At 51.9% G+C, this 23,352-nt stretch overlaps 1 long non-coding RNA gene across 4 annotated transcripts in view; it reads left to right on the top strand.

The window, feature by feature from the left end:
- LOC137306752 (uncharacterized) overlaps window positions 1–23,352 on the top strand; it is a 93,407-nt gene that overhangs the window by 16,749 nt on the left and 53,306 nt on the right. For 3 of the 4 annotated variants that reach the window (XR_010958926.1, XR_010958928.1, XR_010958925.1), the window contains exon 2: window positions 13,143–13,319. This is a non-coding gene — a long non-coding RNA (uncharacterized lncRNA). Of the gene's footprint in view, window positions 1–5,235; window positions 5,562–13,142; window positions 13,320–23,352 lie in introns of those variants that run through there. The other variant, XR_010958927.1, reaches the window with a different exon arrangement.

Genomic DNA, 23,352 nt, shown 5'->3' with positions numbered 1-23,352 from the left:
CTGTAACACACTGATATATCCCACACCCCTCACTGTAACACTCTGATATACCCCACACCCCTCACTGTAACACTCTGATATACCCCACACCCCTCACTGTAACACACTGATATATCCCACACCCCTCACTGTAACACTGTGATATACCCCACACCCCTCACTGTAACACTCTGATATGTCCCACACCCCTCACTGTAACACTCTGATATACCCCACACCCCTCACTGTAACACTCTGATATATCCCACACCCCTCACTGTAACACTCTGATATATCCCACACCCCTCACTGTAACACTCTGATATACCCCACACCCCTCACTGTAACACACTGATATATCCCACACCCCTCACTGTAACACTGTGATATACCCCACACCCCTCACTGTAACACTCTGATATACCCCACACCCCTCACTGTAACACTCTGATATAAACCCCACACCCCTCACTGTAACACTCTGATATAAACCCCACACCCCTCACTGTAACACACTGATATATCCCACACCCCTCACTGTAACACTCTGATATACCCCACACCCCTCACTGTAACACTCTGATATACCCCACACCCCTCACTGTAACACTCTGATATATCCCACACCCCTCACTGTAACACTCTGATATACCCCACACCCCTCACTGTAACACTCTGATATATCCCACACCCCTCACTGTAACACTCTGATATATCCCACACCCCTCACTGTAACACTCTGATATACCCCACACCCCTCACTGTAACACTCTGATATACCCCACACCCCTCACTGTAACACTCTGATATATCCCACACCCCTCACTGTAACACTCTGATATATCCCACACCCCTCACTGTAACACACTGATATACCCCACACCCCTCACTGTAACACTCTGATATACCCCACACCCCTCACTGTAACACTCTGATATAAACCCCACACCCCTCACTGTAACACTCTGATATAAACCCCACACCCCTCACTGTAACACTCTGATATAACCCACACCCCTCACTGTAACACTCTGATATAAACCCCACACCCCTCACTGTAACACTCTGATATACCCCACACCCCTCACTGTAACACTCTGATATACCCCACACCCCTCACTGTAACACTCTGATATATCCCACACCCCTCACTGTAACACTCTGATATATCCCACACCCCTCACTGTAACACTCTGATATACCCCACACCCCTCACTGTAACACTCTGATATACCCCACACCCCTCACTGTAACACTCTGATATACCCCACACCCCTCACTGTAACACTCTGATATACCCCACACCCCTCACTGTAACACTCTGATATACCCCACACCCCTCACTGTAACACTCTGATATACCCCACACCCCTCACTGTAACACTCTGATATATCCCACACCCCTCACTGTAACACTCTGATATACCCCACACCCCTCACTGTAACACTCTGATATACCCCACACCCCTCACTGTAACACTTTGATATACCTCACACCCCTCACTGTAACACTCTGATATATCCCACACCCCTCACTGTAACACTCTGATATACCCCACACCCCTCACTGTAACACTCTGATATACCCCACACCCCTCACTGTAACACTCTGATATACCCCACACCCCTCACTGTAACACTCTGATATAAACCCCACACCCCTCACTGTAACACTCTGATATACCCCACACCCCTCACTGTAATACTCTGATATACCTCACACCCCTCACTGTAACACTCTGATATATCCCACACCCCTCACTGTAACACTCTGATATATCCCACACCCCTCACTGTAACACTCTGATATACCCCACACCCCTCACTGTAACACTCTGATATACCCCACACCCCTCACTGTAACACTCTGATATACCCCACACCCCTCACTGTAACACTCTGATATACCCCACACCCCTCACTGTAACACTCTGATATACCCCACACCCCTCACTGTAACACTCTGATATACCCCACACCCCTCACTGTAACACTCTGATATACCCCACACCCCTCACTGTAACACTCTGATATACCCCACACCCCTCACTGTAACACTCTGATATATCCCACACCCCTCACTGTAACACACTGATATATCCCACACCCCTCACTGTAACACACTGATATATCCCACACCCCTCACTGTAACTCTCTGATATATCCCACACCCCGCACTGTAACACACTGATATATCCCACACCCCTCACTGTAACTCTCTGATATATCCCACACCCCTCACTGTAACACACTGATATACCCCACACCCCTCACTGTAACACACTGATATACCCCACACCCCTCACTGTAACACTCTGATATACCCCACACCCCTCACTGTAACACTCTGATATAACACACACCCCTCACTGTAACACTCTGATATACCCCACACCCCTCACTGTAACACTCTGATATATCCCACACCCCTCACTGTAACACTCTGATATACCCCACACCCCTCACTGTAACACTCTGATACACCCCACACCCCTCACTGTAACACACTGATATATCCCACACCCCTCACTGTAACACTCTGATATACCCCACACCCCTCACTGTAACACTCTGATATAACACACACCCCACACTGTAACACTCTGATATACCCCACACCCCTCACTGTAACACTCTGATATAAACCCCACACCCCTCACTGTAACACTCTGATATAAACCCCACACCCCTCACTGTAACACTCTGATATACCCCACACCCCTCACTGTAACACTCTGATATACCCCACACCCCTCACTGTAACACTCTGATATACCCCACACCCCTCACTGTAACACTCTGATATATCCCACACCCCTCACTGTAACACACTGATATATCCCACACCCCTCACTGTAACACTCTGATATACCCCACACCCCTCACTGTAACACTCTGATATACCCCACACCCCTCACTGTAACACACTGATATATCCCACACCCCTCACTGTAACACTGTGATATACCCCACACCCCTCACTGTAACACTCTGATATGTCCCACACCCCTCACTGTAACACTCTGATATACCCCACACCCCTCACTGTAACACTCTGATATATCCCACACCCCTCACTGTAACACTCTGATATATCCCACACCCCTCACTGTAACACTCTGATATACCCCACACCCCTCACTGTAACACACTGATATATCCCACACCCCTCACTGTAACACTGTGATATACCCCACACCCCTCACTGTAACACTCTGATATACCCCACACCCCTCACTGTAACACTCTGATATAAACCCCACACCCCTCACTGTAACACTCTGATATAAACCCCACACCCCTCACTGTAACACACTGATATATCCCACACCCCTCACTGTAACACTCTGATATACCCCACACCCCTCATTGTAACACTCTGATATACCCCACACCCCTCACTGTAACACTCTGATATATCCCACACCCCTCACTGTAACACTCTGATATACCCCACACCCCTCACTGTAACACTCTGATATATCCCACACCCCTCACTGTAACACTCTGATATATCCCACACCCCTCACTGTAACACTCTGATATACCCCACACCCCTCACTGTAACACTCTGATATACCCCACACCCCTCACTGTAACACTCTGATATATCCCACACCCCTCACTGTAACACTCTGATATATCCCACACCCCTCACTGTAACACACTGATATACCCCACACCCCTCACTGTAACACTCTGATATACCCCACACCCCTCACTGTAACACTCTGATATAAACCCCACACCCCTCACTGTAACACTCTGATATAAACCCCACACCCCTCACTGTAACACTCTGATATAACCCACACCCCTCACTGTAACACTCTGATATAAACCCCACACCCCTCACTGTAACACTCTGATATACCCCACACCCCTCACTGTAACACTCTGATATACCCCACACCCCTCACTGTAACACTCTGATATATCCCACACCCCTCACTGTAACACTCTGATATATCCCACACCCCTCACTGTAACACTCTGATATACCCCACACCCCTCACTGTAACACTCTGATATACCCCACACCCCTCACTGTAACACTCTGATATACCCCACACCCCTCACTGTAACACTCTGATATACCCCACACCCCTCACTGTAACACTCTGATATACCCCACACCCCTCACTGTAACACTCTGATATACCCCACACCCCTCACTGTAACACTCTGATATATCCCACACCCCTCACTGTAACACTCTGATATACCCCACACCCCTCACTGTAACACTCTGATATACCCCACACCCCTCACTGTAACACTCTGATATACCCCACACCCCTCACTGTAACACTCTGATATATCCCACACCCCTCACTGTAACACTCTGATATATCCCACACCCCTCACTGTAACACTCTGATATACCCCACACCCCTCACTGTAACACTCTGATATACCCCACACCCCTCACTGTAACACTCTGATATACCACACACCCCTCACTGTAACACTCTGATATACCCCACACCCCTCACTGTAACACTCTGATATACCACACTCTCTATAACACACCCCTCACTGTAACACTCTGATATACCCCACACCCCTCACTGTAACACTCTGATATACCCCACACCCCTCACTGTAACACTCTGATATATCCCACACCCCTCACTGTAACACTCTGATATACCCCACACCCCTCACTGTAACACTCTGATATACCCCACACCCCTCACTGTAACACTCTGATATACCACACTCTCTATAACACACCCCTCACTGTAACACTCTGATATGCCACACCCTCTCCCTAATCTCTTGTGGGAGATTAGAGGGCGGATGAACGAGTGAATGAGGGAGACTGGGGTATTGAGGGTGAGAACAGGGGAACGAAGGAGCTTGGGAAAGAGGGTAAGGGTGAGATCGGAGAGGGTTGAGGCAGTCGGGGAAAGAGAAAGTAACAGATCCAGAGCGAGGGAGTGAAAGAGAGAGAGAGGGAGAGGGACGGGGAAAGAGCAAAATTTATCAGGCACGGTTCAATGTATCCTATTCATAGTCATTAACGAGAGGCCGTAATTGTAAATCTGGGACATCATAGGAAGTGTATAAAAGAACATACAGGATATGAACGATCTCCTGGGGGATGCAGCTCGTCACAAGCAGCACGGAAGTGACGCCAATTAGTTAATGAGCCCCGGCCAGCTGGAATATTACGCCCTCACCGTTTTCAAAGCCTCATCAATCCTGTGCTTTTTCCTTCTTCGATCTTATTTGAGCGAAGGCTGTCGCCCTCCTCCCGGAGGGGCTGACTCGGGCCGGGACACGGGGCCCCGGCGGCCGCTCTCCACGCGCCGGCCCGGGCAGTGAGTGCCGCGGCTATTCGACTGCGCGGGGCATCGCGGCGCCGCCCGATTCTTGCCCCCTTGACCTACGGCCGTTATATCGAAGGTTAAGGGGTGATCTGATCGAAGTTTATAAGATATTAAGGGGAACGGATAGGGTGGATAGAGAGAAACTATTTCCGCTGGTTGGGGATTCTAGGAGTAGGGGGCACAGTCCAAAAATTAGAGCCAGGACTTTCTACACGCAAAGAAGTTTGGAACTCTCTTCCTCAAACGGTACCTCAATTGTTAATTTTAAACCTGATAAATTTTTGCTGTCTGTAGGTTTTAAGGTCCATGGGGCTAAGGCCCAGAGATGGTCACAGGTCGGCCATGATCTCATCGAATGGCGGAACAGGCTCGAGGGGCTGAATGGCCTCCTCCTGCTCCCTCCACTTGAATTAAAATCCCGCACTCCTTCCGCACCAGCTTCCGAGATCAGACGCCTGCTCCCGTTCTCCGGTGGGAATATATTCTCCAGGCATTAATACTAAACCTGCAAAAAAAATTTTAAAAAATTAATATTTGACTTGCGGTTGCTGTAGCGGCGCGGAGTGATGGGATGTCGGGGAGGCGCCGGGCGAGGGCGGGTCTCGGAGATCTGTCAGGGGTTGGAGGCTTCGCTCTCTCTCTCTGTGGAACAGGCTGTGGCAAGAAGGGCCGAAGGGTCTCTCCTGAAAGATAAAGGAGCGAGGGTGTAGGATGGAGCCGGGAGCAAGTGGGTCCGGATGGGAGTGGGCTCGAGGATCTTCCCACGTGTCCTCTCTCGGCCTGGCCACTGCTTCAAAGGCCCAGGTTCAGCACCGCTCTCCTGAAGAAGAGAGAAAGATAGAAAGAGAGAGCGAGAAAGAAAGAGAGAAAGATAGAAAGAGAGAGGAAGAAAGAGAGGGAGGAAGAAAGAGAGGAAGAAAGAGAGGGAGAAAGAAAGAGAGAAAGAAAGAGAGAGAGAGAAAGAAAGAGAGAAAGATAGAAAGAGAGGGAGAAAGAAAGAGAGGAAGAAAGAGAGAGAGAAAGAAAGAGAAAGAAAGAAAGAGAGAAAGAAAGAAAGAGAGAAAGAAAGAGAGAAAGAAAGAGAAAGATAGAGAGAGAGGAAGAAAGTGAGAGAGAAAGATAGAAAGAGAGAAAGATAGAGAGAAAGATAGAAAGAGAGAGAGAAAGACAGAAAGAGAGAAAGATAGAAAGAGAGAGAGAAAGATAGAAAGTGAGAAAGATAGAGAGAAAGATAGAAAGAGAGAGAGAAAGATAGAAAGAGGGAAAGATAGAGAGAAAGATAGAAAGAGAGAGAGAAAGATAGAAAGAGAGAAAAATAGAAAGAGAGAAAGAAAGAGAGACAGATAGAGAGAGAGGAAGAAAGAGAGAGAGAAAGATAGAAAGAGAGAGAGAAAGATAGAAAGAGAGAAAGATAGAGAGAGAGGAAGAAAGAGAGAGAGAAAGATAGAAAGAGAGAGAGAAAGATAGAAAGCGGGAAAGATAGAGAGAAAGATAGAAAGAGAGAGAGAAAGATAGAAAGAGAGAAAGATAGAAAGAGAGAAAGAAAGTGAGAAAGATAGAGAGAGGAAGAAAGAGAGAGAGAAAGATAGAAAGAGAGAGAGAAAGATAGAAAGAGAGAAAGATAGAAAGAGAGAAAGAGAGAAAGAAAGAGTGAGAGAAAGAAAGAAAGAAAGATAGAGAGAGAGGAAGAAAGAGAGAGAGAAAGATAGAAAGAGAGAGAGAAAGATAGAAAGAGAGAAAGAAAGAGAGAAAGATAGAAAGAGAGAGAGAAAGATAGAAAGAGAGAAAGAAAGATAGAAAGAGAGAAAGAAAGAGGGACTTGCATTTCTTTAGCACCTTTCACCACCTCAGGACGTCCCAAAGCGCTCTACAGCCAATGAAGTACTTTATGAAGTGTAGTCACTGTTGTAATGTAGGAAACGCGGCAGCCAATTTGCGCACAGCAAGATCCCACAAACAGCAATGTGATAAATGACCCAGATCATCTGATTTTCAGTGATGTTGGTCGAGGGATAAATATCGGCCCCCAGGACACCGGGGAGAACTCCCCCCTGCTCTTCTTCCAATAGCGGCCCGTGGGATCTTTTACATCCACCTGAGAGGGGCAGACGGGGCCCTCGGTTTAACGTCTCATCCGAAAGACGGGCACCTCCCGACAGTGCGGCGCTCCCTAGGTACCGGCACCGGGGAGCGTCGGCCCGGGTTACGGGGCTCTCGAGCCTCTGGAGCCGGGAGGGGGGGGGGCTCGAAACCCACGACCCTCGGAGACGAGAGCGGCCGGGGGAAGGAAGGAAGGAGCGGGGGTCTTTTGGAGGGAAAGGAAGGGACCTTGTGCGGGGGAAGGGGATGGTTTGTCCAGTGTCGATGTGTCAGAGCTCAGGCTGGGTGGGAGTGGAACTTGTCGCTGAGCTGCAGGCATCGATTTGCTTGTAAATAAAGATGACCTTTTTCACTGCGGCCAAATCAATCCCACTACCTACATCAATAAGCTGATTGCGTCTCCCGGGGAATGGTCCTGCACGATTGCTGTGTGCAGGAGATGCCAACGAGATCTCATTACCAGGGAGAACCGAGTGATCAGACTATTAATAAAACCAGATAGCCCACCTTCTTCTTTCCAGCTCCCCACCCCCTCATCTCTGATCTGTGTTTGCCTGTTAATGACGCTGATATTCTCTGACTCCTCATCCCAAACTCTGCCCCCCTCTCCCGTGTCCTAACTCGCGCCCAGTCCCGTTCACCCATCGCCCCCCCTGTGCTCGCTGACCGACATCGGCTCCCGGTCGGCAACGCCTCGATTTTAAAATTCTCATCCTCGTGTTCAAATCCCTCCATGACCTCGCCCCCCCTCCCTATCTCTGTAAACTCCTCCGACCCTCCGAGATCTCTGCGCTCCTCCAATTCTGGCCTCTTGCGCATCCCCCCGATTTCCATCGCTCCACCATCGGCGGCCGTGCCTTCAGCCGCCTGGGCCCTAAGCTCTGGAATTCCCTCCCTAAACCTCTCCGCCTCTCTCTCCCCTCCTTTAAGACGCTCCTTAAAACCTACCTCTTTGACCGAGCTTTTGGTCACCTGTCCTAATATCTCCTTATGTGGCTCGGTGTCAAATTGTGTCTGATAATCGCTCCCGTGAAGCACCTTGAGACGTTTTACTATGTTAAAGGCGCTATATAAATGCAGGTTGTTGTCTCCACCAGAGAAAAAGATAGATTGACTGGTCGTTCATCCCATTGCGGCCTGTGGGATCTTGCTGTGCACACCATGGCTGCTGCATTTGCCCACATAACGACAGTCACTGCACTGCAAAGACATTGATTCTACGTTCGCACTTTGGGATGTTTTTAGGCAGTCCGATATCGAACAAAGCTTCTTATCTTTCTCCCTCTCACTCTCTTTCTCTCTTGCTCTCTGTCTCCCTCGCTCCCTTCCCCTCTTTCTCCCTCTCCCCGATTTCTCTCTCCCCTTCACCCTCCCTCTCTCTTCCTCCCTCTCTCGTCCCCTCCCTCACACTGGCCCCGTTCGCTCTCCCGATTTCTCTCTCCCCTTCACCCTCCCTCTCTCTTCCTCCCTCTCTCGTCCCTGCCCTCACACTGGCCCCGTTCGCTCTCCCGATTTCTCTCTCCCCTTCACCCTCCCTCTCTCGTCCCCTCCCTCACACTGGCCCCGTTCGCTCTCCCGATTTCTCTCTCCCCTTCACCCTCCTTCTCTCTTCCTCCCTCTCTCGTCCCCTCCCTCACACTCTTCCCTTTCTCTCTCTCTCTCTCTCTGCCCCCCCGCCTCCACTTCTATATCGATATAAGGGGAAGCTGGATAGGTACATGAGAGAAAAAGGAACAGAAGGATATAGTGATCGGGTGAGATGGAGGCGGTGTGTGGGGGATAAAGACTAGCATGGACTAGTTGGGCTGAATGGCCTGTTTCTGTGCTGTAAATTCAATGTAATATTCTCTTCCTTTCTCCTCGCTCGGACAAAGAGAGCGCGCAGTAGCTGTCGATCCAATTAAGTAAAGCTTTGGACAGAGATGTGCAGCTGTCCCATCGTCAGCCTGTCCCAGGCTCCCATTTGGGAATTGGACCTGTTATTTCTGTTCCCCGTCACCATGGCCACCTCACTCCAAATGGCAGAGCACCCTCATCACTACCCACACGCTAATTGGCATCGGTGTGGGCACGAGGCAGTGAGAAGGACCCGCAGATCGGGCAGCTCAGGCCCACAGGTAGCAGCGACTGTCCAAAGAGGTTTACATCGGGCTTTTGTGATTTATCTCTGATCTTCAGGGTGAAGGTTGTTCGTGCTGGGGTCAAAAAGATGCATCTGTTTAAGGACCACAAGGGGGTAACCGTCAAACACTCCCAGGCCAGGTACAGGGTTAGATACAGAGTAAAGCTCCCTCTACACTGTACCGTCAAACACTCCCAGGGCAGGTACAGGGTTAGATACAGAGTAAAGCTCCCTCTACACTGTCCCATCAAACACTCCCAGGGCAGGTACAGGGTGAGATACAGAGTAAAGCTCCCTCTACACTGTCCCGTCAAACACTCCCAGGGCAGGTACAGGGTTAGATACAGAGTAAAGCTCCCTCTACACTGTCCCATCAAACACTCCCAGGGCAGGTACAGGGTTAGATACAGAGTAAAGCTCCCTCTACACTGTCCCGTCAAACACTCCCAGGGCAGGTACAGGGTTAGATACAGGGTAAAGCTCCCTCTACACTGTCCCATCAAACACTCCCAGGGCAGGTACAGGGTTAGATACAGAGTAAAGCTCCCTCTACACTGTCCCGTCAAACACTCCCAGGGCAGGTACAGGGTTAGATACAGGGTAAAGCTCCCTCTACACTGTCCCATCAAGTCCCATCAAACACTCCCCAGGGCAGGTACAGGGTGAGATACAGAGTAAAGCTCCCTCTACACTGTCCCGTCAAACACTCCCAGGGCAGGTACAGGGTTAGATACAGAGTAAAGCTCCCTCTACACTGTCCCGTCAAACACTCCCAGGGCAGGTACAGGGTTAGATACAGGGTAAAGCTCCCTCTACACTGTCCCATCAAACACTCCCAGGGCAGGTGCAGGGTTAGATACAGAGTAAAGCTCCCTCTACACTGTCCGTCAAACACTCCCAGGGCAGTGGTACAGGGGTTAGATACAGAGTAAAGCTCCCTCTACACTGTCCCGTCAAACACTCCCAGGGCAGGTACAGGGTTAGATACAGGGTAAAGCTCCCTCTACACTGTCCCATCAAACACTCCCAGGGCAGGTACAGGGTGAGATACAGAGTAAAGCTCCCTCTACACTGTCCCGTCAAACACTCCCAGGGCAGGTACAGGGTTAGATACAGAGTAAAGCTCCCTCTACACTGTCCCGTCAAACACTCCCCAGGGCAGGTACAGGGTTAGATACAGGGTAAAAGCTCCCTCTACACTGTCCCATCAAACACTCCCAGGGCAGGTACAGGGTTAGATACAGAGTAAAGCTCCCTCTACAACTGTCCCCGTCAAACACTCCCAGGGCAGGTACAGGGTTAGATACAGGGTAAAGCTCCTCTACACTGTCCCGTCAAACACTCCCAGGGCAGGTTACAGGGTTAGATACAGAGTAAAGCTCCCTCTACACTGTCCCATCAAACACTCCCAGGCAGGTACAGGGTTAGATACAGAGTAAAGCTCCCTCTACACTGTCCCATCAAACACTCCCAGGGCAGGTACAGGGTTAGATACAGAGTAAAGCTCCCTCTACACTGTCCCCATCAAACCACTCCCAGGGCAAGGTACAGGGTGAGATACAGAGTAAAGCTCCCTCTACACCTGTCCCATCAAACACTCCCAGGGGCAGGTACAGGGTTTAGATACAGAGTAAAGCTCCCTCTACACTGTCCCATCAAACACTCCCAGGGCAGGTACAGGGTGAGATACAGAGTAAAGCTCCCTCTACACTGTCCCATCAAACACTCCCAGGGCAGGTACAGGGTTAGATACAGAGTAAAGCTCCCTCTACACTGTCCCGTCAAACACTCCCAGGGCAGGTACAGGGTTAGATACAGAGTAAAGCTCCCCTCTACACTGTCCCGTCAAACACTCCCAGGGCAGGTACAGGGTTAGATACAGAGTAAAGCTCCCTCTACACTGTCCCGTCAAACACTCCCGGGGCAGGTACAGGGTTAGATACAGAGTAAAGCTCCCTCTACACTGTCCCATCAAACACTCCCAGGGCAGGTACAGGGTTAGATACAGAGTAAAGCTCCCTCTACACTGTCCCGTCAAACACTCCCAGGGCAGGTTACAGGGTTAGATACAGAGTAAAGCTCCCTCACACACTTCTTCAGAATAGAGTCTCAGGACGTCCCAAAGCGCTTTACAGCCAATGAAGTACTTTCTTTGAAGTGTAGTCACTGTTGTAATGTGGGAAACGCGGCAGCCAATTTGCGCACAGCAAGATCCCACAAACAGCGATTGTGATAAATGACCGGATCATCTGTTTTTTTAGTGATGTTGGTTGAGGGATAAATATCGGCCCCCAGGACACCGGGGAGAACTCCCCCCTGCTCTTCTTCCAATAGCGGCCCGTGGGATATTTTACGTCCACCTGAGAGGGGCAGACGGGGCCCTCGGTTTCACGTCTCATCCGAAAGACGGCACCTCCGGACAGTGCAGCACTCCCTCAGTACTGGCAACGGGAGTGTCCGGCCTGGATTATGGGCTCGAGTCTCTGTTACAGCCACCTCCCTCCTTGATAGTGTTACCCAAAGAAGTAGAGGCTGACTAACTGAGGAGGGGAGGGAGTGAGGGGAGGGTGTGGAGGGGAGGGGGATGAGGGGAGGCGGAGGGAGAGGGGTGTGGGATGGGAAGAGGAGAGGAGGGGAGAAGATGAGGGTTGGGGAGAGGGGTGGAAGGGATGAAAGGAGGGAGAAGAGGAGAGGGGGAGGAGAGGAAGGAGATGAGGGGAGGAGTTGAGGCGAGGGGAGAGAGAAGAGATGGGGTGAGGGAAAGGGAGAGAAGGGAGGGGATGAGGGGAGGGGAGGAGGGTAGGGAGAAGAAGGGAGGGGAGGGGATCAGGGGAGCGGGAGGGAGAGGAGTGGGAGAGGGAATGAGGGGAGTGGGAGGGAGAAGCGGAGAGGGATGAGGGGATAGGGGAGGGGAGGGATGGAGGGAGAGGAGGGAGAGCAAGGGGAGGGGAGGGATGGAGGGAGAGGAGGGAGAGCAGGGGAGGGACGTTAGGCGAGGAGAGGTGGGGAGGGGTGGAGGAGAGAGGAGGGGAGGGGAGGGGAAGAGAGAGAGCAGGGGAGGGGAGGGATGCAAGGGGAGGAGGGGAGAGGAGGAGGGGAGAGAAGGGAGAGGAAGTGGGAGAGGAGGGAGAGGAGTGGAGGGAGAGGAGGGAGAGGAAGTGGGAGAGGAGGGAGAGGAGGAGGGAGAGGAGAGAGAGGAGGGGAGGGGGAGGAGGGAGAGAAGGGAGAGGAAGTGGGAGAGGAGGGAGAGGAGTGGAGGGAGAGGAGGGAGAGGAAGTGGGAGAGGAGGGGAGAGGAGGAGGGAGAGGAGGGGGAGGGGGAGGAGAGGACAATGGAGGACGATTGCTATCCCATGAGCTGGGTTTGACTTGGAGCAATGCCAACCCCTGACCTTGGCGTGTCCACACACATGACCAAACCCCTCTCCCAGACCTATCATGTCTCCCTTCAACGAACACAGAGTGAGGACAACACCTCCTGGAGCAAGCAACACCTCGCTGGGACAAATTCCACCTTAAGAAGCCTCCAATAAAGCACAACTGTTATCTATCACACCTGACAGGCAGCTAATAGGAATTTATGAATATTGCGTGCTCTCTCCTCAGCTCCAATTGACAAGAGGAAAATGAGCATCCCAGGCTCTGTCAGGACTTGTAACGCTCGCAGGAAGCGCAGCTGAGATTATTTTTGTATCAAAGCCTATCCAGTGTGAAATGAAGGAGTTTGGTACTTTGCAGATGGAGAACAGATTAACCGTGGTCTCTCGGTGGGAACCGTTTGTGGTGAGTACACTTGCTTTTATTCTCCTCGCTGTGAGTTTAAGAGGCCTGTTCCAGGCGCACGGGCAAGAGAGCCTGGCATCGTAGGCTCGGGAGAGCCTGGCATCGTAGGCCCGGGAGAGCCTGGCATCGTAGGCTCGGGAGAGCCTGGCATCGTAGACCCGGGAGAGCCTGGCATCGTAGACCCGGGAGGAGCCTGGCATCGTAGGCCCCGGGAGAGCCTGGCATCGTAGACCCCGGAGAGCCTGGCATCGTAGACCCCGGGAGAGCCTGGCATCGTAGGCCCCGGGAGAGCCTGGCATCGTAGACCCTGGGAGAGCCTGGCATCGTAGACCCGGGAGAGCCTGGCATCGTAGACCCCGGGAGAGCCTGGCATCGTAGACCCCGGAGAGCCTGGCATCGTAGGCCCCGGGAGAGCCTGGCATCGTAGACCCCGGGAGAGCCTGGCATCGTAGGCCCCGGGAGAGCCTGGCATCGTAGGCCCGGGAGAGCCTGGCATCGTAGACCCCCGGGAGAGCCTGGCATCGTAGACCCCGGGAGAGCCTGGCATCGTAGACCGGGAGAGCCTGGCATCGTAGACCCCGGGAGAGCCTGGCATCGTAGGCCCCGGGAGAGCCTGGCATCGTAGGCCCCCGGGGAGAGCCTGGCAATGGGAGGAGAGGGGGAGCGGGAAGAGAGGGGGAGGCGAGGGACAGGGCGAGGGGGGAGGGGAGAGGAGGTGGGAAAGGGTGAGTGGGAGGAGAGGGGGAGGCGAGGGAGAAGGCCGAGGGAGAGGGGAGAGGAGGGAGGAGAGGGGGAGTGGGAGGAGAGGGAGAGGGCGAGGGGGGACGGGAGAGGAGGGGGAGAGGGTGAGTGGGAGGAGAGGGGGAGGCGAGGGAGAAGGCGAGGGGGAGGGGAGAGGAGGGGGGAGAGGGTGAGTGGGAGGAAGAGGGGGAGGGCGGGAGGGGGAGGGGAGTCAATATCCCGGATATACCCTATGGCCGCCCTGGACGTCCAGCGTCGAGGCAGACAATTGCCCTGGAATTAGGGGTTGCCAACCCTCCAGGAATGCCCCTGGAGTCTCCCAGGAATTAAGGACGAATCTCCAGGACGCCACCGGGAGCAACAACCCGATTGGCCGTGGGGAGGCGCGGGCGGAGGATGGGCGCGTGGGGGAGGGGGCGGCTGGAGGCAGGACGTCACGTGGCGAATCCTCCAGGATACGGCCAAGCAGAGTTGGAGTTGGCAACCCCCGCCCTGAGTGAGGGCGGGTGACCGACAGAGGAGCAGCAAAATGGAGGCCTGCGGAGCAGGGGTTAACGTTGTGTTTGTTTCAAGAGGGGGGTGGTAAGGGGTTGATACCCGCAGTGCCGCCATTTTGGTTCCAACGGGCAGTTGCTAGGCGACGGGACGCGTGGCAGACAAGGTAGTTGCGTCTTTACCTCAGTTACGGGGGACAGACAGGACCAGTGTACAATATTCGATGAATAACTGACAAAAACACACAAAAAGATGATAGTTCATTGCAACTGAACAGTGAGGGGCAGATCAAGCAAACCAGAATTACCTCACGGCAAATATCAGGGACAGGCAGTAACGTTTATTGACTTGCCCAGACTTGGGGATAGGCTGGCTTGTTGTTGACGGGGACAGTGTAGAGGGAGCTTTACTCTGTATCTAACCCTGTACCTGCCCTGGGAGTGTTTGATGGGACAGTGTGGAGGGAGCTTTACTCTGTATCTAACCCTGTACCTGACCCTGGGAGTGTTTGATGGGACAGTGTAGAGGGAGCTTTACTCTGTATCTAACCCTGTACCTGCCCTGGGAGTGTTTGATGGGACAGTGTGGAGGGAGCTTTACTCTGTATCTAACCCTGTACCTGCCCTGGGAGTGTTTGATGGGACAGTGTGGAGGGAGCTTTACTCTGTATCTAACCCTGTACCTGCCCCTGGGAGTGTTTGATGGGACAGTGTAGAGGGAGCTTTACTCTGTATCTAACCCTGTACCTGCCCTGGGAGTGTTTGATGGGACAGTGTAGAGGGAGCTTTACTCTGTATCTAACCCTGTACCTGCCCTGGGAGTGTTTGATGGGACAGTGTAGAGGGAGCTTTACTCTGTATCTAACCCTGTATCTGCCCTGGGAGTGTTCGATGCCAATACAGGGGGACATAACTTTGAGAACAGAACCATTCCCAAACCACTGACATTCCTCGGAACAGATTAACAGGAGTGGACGGATTTTAAATGATTTTACTTTGACCTCTTTGTCACGCAAAGAAAATCCACAATAAGGCACAGTGTGTGCTGCTCGCTCTCAGCCTCTGGAGACAGGCCTCTGGCCTACACAGTATGACCTATATGCTGCTTGAGAGCATTAGGAGTAAAGAAGCTTATTCTTGTTCTTTTCCGTCTGAGTGGAGACACAGTTCTGTAATCAAAGCCGCTAAAAAGACCGCTGGCGTTTTTATAACCGAAATCTTTTCCCTTATTCCCGCTAAGCTGAAAATCCCTCGCCCCCCCCATCAACTCTCCGCCTCCCCCACCCTGTTGAAATCGAGACTCGTCTCACTATCCCGTCCCTCTGGAACTCCTCACCTCCCTCGGACTTGCGGCTCAGCGAGTGACGTGTCTCTCCCCCTCTCTCTCTCTCGCGCCTCCGAGTCAGACGCTCCTGGGTTCGAGCCCCCACTCCAGAGACTCGAGCCCCGTAATCCAGGGGCCGACGCTCCCCGGCTCCAGCACCGAGGGAGTGCCGCACTGCCGGAGGTGCCGTCTTTCGGATGAGACGTCAAACCGAGGCCCCCGACTTTGGTAAACTCCTGGTGACGGTTCCTGAATTGAATGAGGCCCCTGACGGTGAGTAGCTGACGGGTGTATCCAATGGCCCCGCTCCCCGATCCGCCATGTCCTTATTTGTTCTCAGGATGTGACCGACGCCCCACTCAATGCGAACAAACTCGCTGAAAGTTAACCCCCACCAAGCTCTCCCTGTCTCAGGTACAATCGACCACATCCCCACTGCCGAGGTGTTGTTTAGTCATCTATCTGTCCATTAAAGACACTTCTGTTGGAGATTCCTTGCGTTGACAGGTCACCGGATGTAGATATAGACCAGAATTGACAAGCCCTTGGAGATTAGCTGTTGTGTCAATTGCTTCAGTTTGGTATTATGGGATGTGCTGATTGAGCTGTCTGAGAGTTTGGAGCCTCGAATTTCAAATATTGTAACTCAAGTCTCGTCTTTCCATGCACTCAACTCCCGATTCACAAATCTAACCTTGGTTCATGAAGGCTTCAATTTGGAATAGATACTTAGGCCCAACAGGCCCATCCAGGATTGATAACTCTCAATCCCACCCACCCACCTTCTCCCCGTGTCCCTCAATCCCACCTTCTCCCCGTATCCCTCAATCCCACCTTCTCCCCGTATCCCTCAATCCCACCTTCTCCCCGTATCCCTCAATCCCACCTACTCCCCGTATCCCTCAATCCCACCTTCTCCCCGTATCCCTCAATCCCACCTTCTCCCCGTGTCCCTCAATCCCACCTTCTCCCCGTATCCCTCAATCCCACCTTCTCCCCGTGTCCCTCAATCCCACCTTCTCCCCGTGTCCCTCAATCCCACCTTCTCCCCATATCCCTCAATCCCACCTACTCCCCGTATCCCTCAATCCCACCTTCTCCCCGTATCCCTCAATCCCACCTTCTCCCCGTGTCCCTCAATCCCACCTTCTCCCCGTGTCCCTCAATCCCACCTTCTCCCCATATCCCTCAATCCCACCTACTCCCCGTATCCCTCAATCCCACCTTCTCCCCGTATCCCTCAATCCCACCTTCTCCCCATATCCCTCAATCCCACCTACTCCCCGTATCCCTCAATCCCACCTACTCCCCGTATCCCTCAATCCCACCTACTCCCCGTATCCCTCAATCCCACCTACTCCCCGTATCCCTCAATCCCACCTTCTCCCCGTATCCCTCAATCCCACCTTCTCCCCATATCCCTCAATCCCACCTACTCCCCATATCCCTCAATCCCACCTACTCCCCGTATCCCTCAATCCCACCTTCTCCCCATATCCCTCAATCCCACCTTCGCCCCGTGTCCCTCAATCCCACCTTCTCCCCGTATCCCTCAATCCCACCTTCTCCCCGTATCCCTCAATCCCACCTACTCCCCGTGTCCCTCAATCCCACCTTCTCCCCGTGTCCCTCAATCCCACCTTCTCCCCATATCCCTCAATCCCACCTACTCCCCGTATCCCTCAATCCCACCTACTCCCCGTATCCCTCAATCCCACCTACTCCCCGTATCCCTCAATCCCACCTTCTCCCCATATCCCTCAATCCCACCTTCTCCCCATATCCCTCAATCCCACCTACTCCCCGTATCCCTCAATCCCACCTACTCCCCGTATCCCTCAATCCCACCTTCTCCCCATATCCCTCAATCCCACCTTCGCCCCGTGTCCCTCAATCCCACCTTCTCCCCGTATCCCTCAATCCCACCTTCTCCCCGTATCCCTCAATCCCACCTACTCCCCGTGTCCCTCAATCCCACCTTCTCCCCGTATCCCTCAATCCCACCTGCTCCCCGTATCCCTCAATCCCACCTTCTCCCCGTATCCCTCAATCCCACCTTCTCCCCGTATCCCTCAATCCCACCTTCTCCCCATGTCCCTCAATCCCACCTGCTCCCCGTATCCCTCAATCCCACCTACTCCCCGTATCCCTCAATCCCACCTTCTCCCCGTATCCCTCAATCCCACCTACTCCCCGTATCCCTCAATCCCACCTTCTCCCCGTGTCCCTCAATCCCACCTTCCCCCCGTGTCCCTCAATCCCACCTTCTCACCATTTCCCTCAATCCCACCTTCTCCCCGTATCCCTCAATCCCACCTTCTCCCCGTATCCCTCAATCCCACCTTCTCCCCGTATCCCTCAATCCCACCTTCTCCCCATATCCCTCAATCCCACCTTCTCCCCATATCCCTCAATCCCACCTTCTCCCCATATCCCTCAATCCCACCTTCTCCCCATATCCCTCAATCCCACCTTCTCCCCATATCCCTCAATCCCACCTTCTCACCATTTCCCTCAATCCCATCTCTCTCCAAAGACACTTGCAAAGTCTCTCCCTCCCATTCAGTCCCACTCCCGGGTAAATTCTCCAACCACGGTACTTTCTTCTGTCTAAAGATTCCTCTTGACTCCCATTCTTATTCTGAGCTCATTTTTCAATCTTAACTCGAGTGTAGAAGATTAAGGGGTGATCTAATCGAGGGGTTTAAGATGATTAAAGGATTCGATTGGGGTCGAGAGAGAGAAAATATTTCCTCAGGTGGGGGGAGTCCAGAACAAGGGGGCAGAACCTTAAAATCAGAGCCAGGCCGTTCAGGGGTGATGTCAGGAAGCACTTCCTCACACAAAGGGGAGTGGGAATCTGGAACTCTCTCCCCCCAAAAAGCTGTTGAGGCCGGGGGGTCAATTGGAAATGTCCAAACTGAGATTGATAGATATTTTGTTGGGTGAGGGGATTAAGGGTTACAGAACTAAGACAATGGGAAATGGGGCTGAGATACAGATCAGCCATCTAGTTGAATGCAGGAACAGGCTCGAGGGGCTGAATGGCCTCCTCCTGCTCCTGATGTTCCTAACTTGGTGTTTGGATCCTTTTGGCGCAGTGAATGATTTTCTCGGTCTCCCGTTATCCCAAGAACGAATTCCCAAATTCCTTAACCTATCCCCCCAGGCTTTAGATTCCCAAATTCCCAGTGCTATCCTCTCTCCAATGGTGCCGGGGTAACGGTTCCACGGGCTCGTGAGTGCTGCACCACCGCCTCAGCCAGGTGCCCATACTTCACCTTTGAGCCCGGGGCGGCGCTGGTGGGCTGCTCGACTGCGGCAGGCGGCGCGCCCAAACCTGGATCGCGCTCCAAGCTCGCTCACGGGCGCGGTTTTCCGCAGGATAGCAGCGGGGGGGCCTCGGCTGCTTTCCCCCCCACCCCCCCCTGAGACCGGGGCACCGAGGGCAATCGCAGGCACCGCTCCCGCTGCCCCGGCTGAGAACAGCCGTGTTGCGACTGACCGGGGAATTTGTGACCTTGCTGGTACACCGCCGAGCAGCGCAGTCTCCGCTGAGACACTCGGGCGCGGCCCAGAATCTATCCTGTCAAAAGGGAGGGCATCTTGGCCACAAGTTGTCCAGCCAATATCTGCAGGGAGTTGCCCCAGCGAGGGCCCCGCTCCCTGCTGGCAAATACGTGTGCACGTGTGAGTGTGCACATGAGTGTGTGTGCATGAGTGCGCGTCAGCGTGCATTTGCGTGTGTGTGAGTGTGTGAATTTCTTTGTGTGTGTGCATCTGCGTGTGTGTGAATTTACGTGTGTGAGTGCGTGCGTGTATACGCTTGAGTGTGCATGTTTTTACACGTGTTTGTGTATGTGTGTGTGTTTGTGTGCGCCTGTGTGTCTGAGGCCATTTGTGTTAGTGTGCACACGAGGATATGTGTGTGAATTTATGTGTGTGTGCGTGTGTGTATTTGTGTGTGCGTGCTTGAGTGTGTGTTTGTTTACGCGTGTTTGTGTGCGTGTGTGTTTGTGCGCGTGTGCGTGTTTGTCTGAGTGTGTGTGTTTGTGTTTGTTTGTGTGTGTGTGCGCATGTGTTTGTGTGTGCGTGTTTATATTCGTGTGTTTGTGTCTGAGTGTGTGTGTGTTTGTGTGTGTGACTGTTTGTGTGCGTGTGAGTGTGTTTGTGTGTGTGTTTGTTTGTGTGTGTGTTTGTGTGTGTGTTTGTTTGTGTGCATGTGTTTGTGTGTGTGCGTGTTTATATGCGTGTTTGTGTCTATGCGTGTGTGTGCGTGTGTGAGTGTGTTTGTGTGTGTGTTTGTTTGTTTGTGTGCGCGTGTGTTTGTGTGTATGCGTGTTTATATGCGTGTTTGTGTCTGTGCGTGTGTGTTTGTGTGTGTGTTTGTTTGTTTGTGTGCGCGTGTGTTTGTGTGTATGCGTGTTTATATGCGTGTTTGCGTCTGTGCGTGTGCGTTTACGGGCATGTGCACGCGATTAGGTTCGGGCAGGATGCCCCCCGCGGTCGAATAACTCCGCAACTCCGACGGCAGAAGCCAGCCCCAACCAGCCCTTGCTTGCCTTCGAAGGCAGGGCAGCTCCTTTCTAACCGGACACATTACGATTTTCTTAATAACATTTTTCTGCCAGTCACGAGAAGCCCGGCAGCCAGAGTGGACCGCAAATAATTGGAAAATTATACAATAGGCATGTTCAAGTTCGATTTAATGAAGTGAGAGTCACACAGCAGGGCCAGTGCTGGAAGATGATTAATATTTTGTCCCACAAGGAACAGGTCGTACCATCAGGATCCCTTTAAAAAGGAGCCAAACGGCTTCTTTTCAACACTGCTTGTGGACAACTCTTTTTTAATTAAAGGGGCCGCGCCTTGGCATATAAGACACTAAGTGGGATAGAAAAGGCTCATCCTTTCAGGACGAGAGGCAGTGGGATTCCAATAATTAACCTGTGCTCCCGAAGTCCCTTGCTTTTTGTGGTATATATTAATGATTTGGACTTGAATGTGGGGGACATGATTAAGTAGTTTGCAGATGATACAAAAATTGGCCGTGTGGTTGGCAGTGAGGAGGAAAGCTGTAGACTGCAGGAAGATATCAATGGACTGGTCAGGTGGGCAGAAAAGTGGCAAATGGAGTTCAATCCGGAGAAGTGTGAGGGAATGCATTTGGGGAGAGCAAACAAGGCAAGGGAATACACAATAAATGGGATGATACTGAGAGGTGGAGAGGAAGTGAGGGACCTTGGAGAGCATGACCACAGATCCCTGAAGGTAGCAGGACAGGTAGATAAGATGGTTAAGAAGGCATATGGGATACTTTCCTTTATTAGCCGAGGCATAGAATATAAGAGCAGGGAGGTTATGCTGGAACTGTATAAAACACTAGTTAGGCCACAGCTTGAGTACTGTGTACAGTTCTGGTCACCACATTACAGGATGGATGTGATTGCACTAGAGAGGGTGCAGAGGAGATTTACGAGGATGTTGCCAGGACTGGAGAATTTTAGCTATGAGGAAAGATTGGATAGACTGGGGTTGTTCTCTTTGGAGCAGAGGAGGCTGAGGGGAGATTTAATTGAGGTGTATAAAATTATGAGGGGCCGAGATAGAGTGGATAGGAAGGACCAATTTCCCTTAGCAGAGGGGTCAGTGACCAGGGGGCATAGATTTAAAGTAATTGGTAGAAGGATTAGAGGGGAGCTGAGGAGAAATGTTTTCACCCAGAGGGTGGTGGGGGTCTGGAACTCACTGCCCGAGAGGGTGGGAGAGGCAGAAACCCTCAACTCATTTAAAAAGTACCTGGATGTGCGCTACGTAACCCACAGGGCTACGGACCAAGAGCTGGAAAGTGGGATTAGGCTGGGTGGCTCTTTATCGGCCGGCACGGATACAATGGGCCGAATGGCCTCCTTCTGTGCCGTAAATTTTCTGTGATTCAATGACTAGAAGCGGGAAATCAGCAAAGAGTTTTCAATCCTGATTTGTACAGTGTGGTTTTCAGCTATCTGGCCGTGACTCAGTGGGCAGCACTCTCACCTCTGAGTGTCAGACGGTCGTGGGTTCGAGCCCCACTCCAGGGACTTGAGCCCCGTAATCCAGGCCGACACTCCCAGAGCTGTACTGAGGGAGTGCTGCACTGTCGGAGGTGCCATGAGATATTAAACCGAGGGCCCTGTCCGCCCTCTTAGGTGGATGTAAAAGGTCCAACTTCCATTATTGGAAGAAGAGCAGGGGAGTTCTCCCCAGTGTCCTGGGCCGATATTTATCTCTCAACTGAAAAAAAAAACACATTATCTGATCATTATCACAACTCTGGCCCCTTCGATCCACCATTGGCGGCCGTGCGTTCAGCCGCCTGGGCCCTAAGCTCTGGAATTCCCTCCCTAAACCTCTCCGCCTCTCTCTCCTCCTTTGAGACGCTCCTTAAAACCTCCCTCTTTGACCGAGCTTTTGGTCGCCTGTCCTAATATCTCCTTATGTGGCTCGGTGTCAAATTTTAGTCTGATAATCGCTCCTGTGAAGCACCTTGGGACGTTTTACTACGTTAAAGGCACTATATAAATGCAGGTTGTTGAGAGGCCTGGTTTAAACTCAAACAGCCCTCATGTAAATATAGATATAAATATTGAAATACTGGATGCTTGAATTCAATAAACATTTCAGGCACTTGGATTTGGATCATTAACCCAAGTCTTGCTGCTTCTACTCTCTCCCCTAATTTGTAAACGAGTCAGCTAACCAGGAACGCTGGCTCTGATCACTGACACCACTCTCAGATCAGGGGAGAGGATTTAATTAAAAGTTCCTGGAGATGATATCCTCCTTCTCAATCGGACTGCCCGCCTGCCTGGACCGTTCAGGGCAGAGTGCATTCGGGGGGGGCCTGCGTCACCATCGGGTGATCCGAGAGTTGGGAGCTCTGTCGTCCGATTGATGCCAGCCCTGCTGCCTTTTCCTGGGTGATGCTGCAGGTAATGTCAATGGGTACCTGTGTTCACAGAGATCGAGAGAGAGAGGGAGAGAGACGGCGAGATAGATAGAGAGAGAGAGAGAGACGGAGAGATAGAGAGAGAGATAGATATAGATAGATAGATAGAGATAGATAGAGAGAGATAGAGATAGTGAGATAGAGAGAGAAATAGAGAGAGATAGAGAGAGATAGATAGAGATAGAGATGGAGAGATAGAGAGAGAGAGATAGGTACAAAGAGAGAGATAGAAAGAAAGAGAGAGAGAGAGATAGATAGAGAGATAGATATAGATAGATAGATAGAGAGAGAAGAGATAGATAGAGAGAGATAGAGATAGTGAGATAGAGAGAGAAATAGAGAGAGAGATAGAGATAGATAGAGAGAGATAGATAGAGATGGAGAGATAGAGAGAGAGAGATAGATACAAAGAGAGAGATAGAAAGAAAGAGAGAGAGAGATAGATAGAGAGATAGATAGAGAGAGAGATAGAGAGAGATAGAGATG

The sequence above is a fragment of the Heptranchias perlo genome, chromosome 44 (genome assembly GCF_035084215.1).
Source record: "Heptranchias perlo isolate sHepPer1 chromosome 44, sHepPer1.hap1, whole genome shotgun sequence".
Classification (NCBI taxonomy): Eukaryota; Metazoa; Chordata; class Chondrichthyes; order Hexanchiformes; family Hexanchidae; genus Heptranchias; species Heptranchias perlo.
This window is presented reverse-complemented; position numbering and strand designations above follow the sequence as displayed.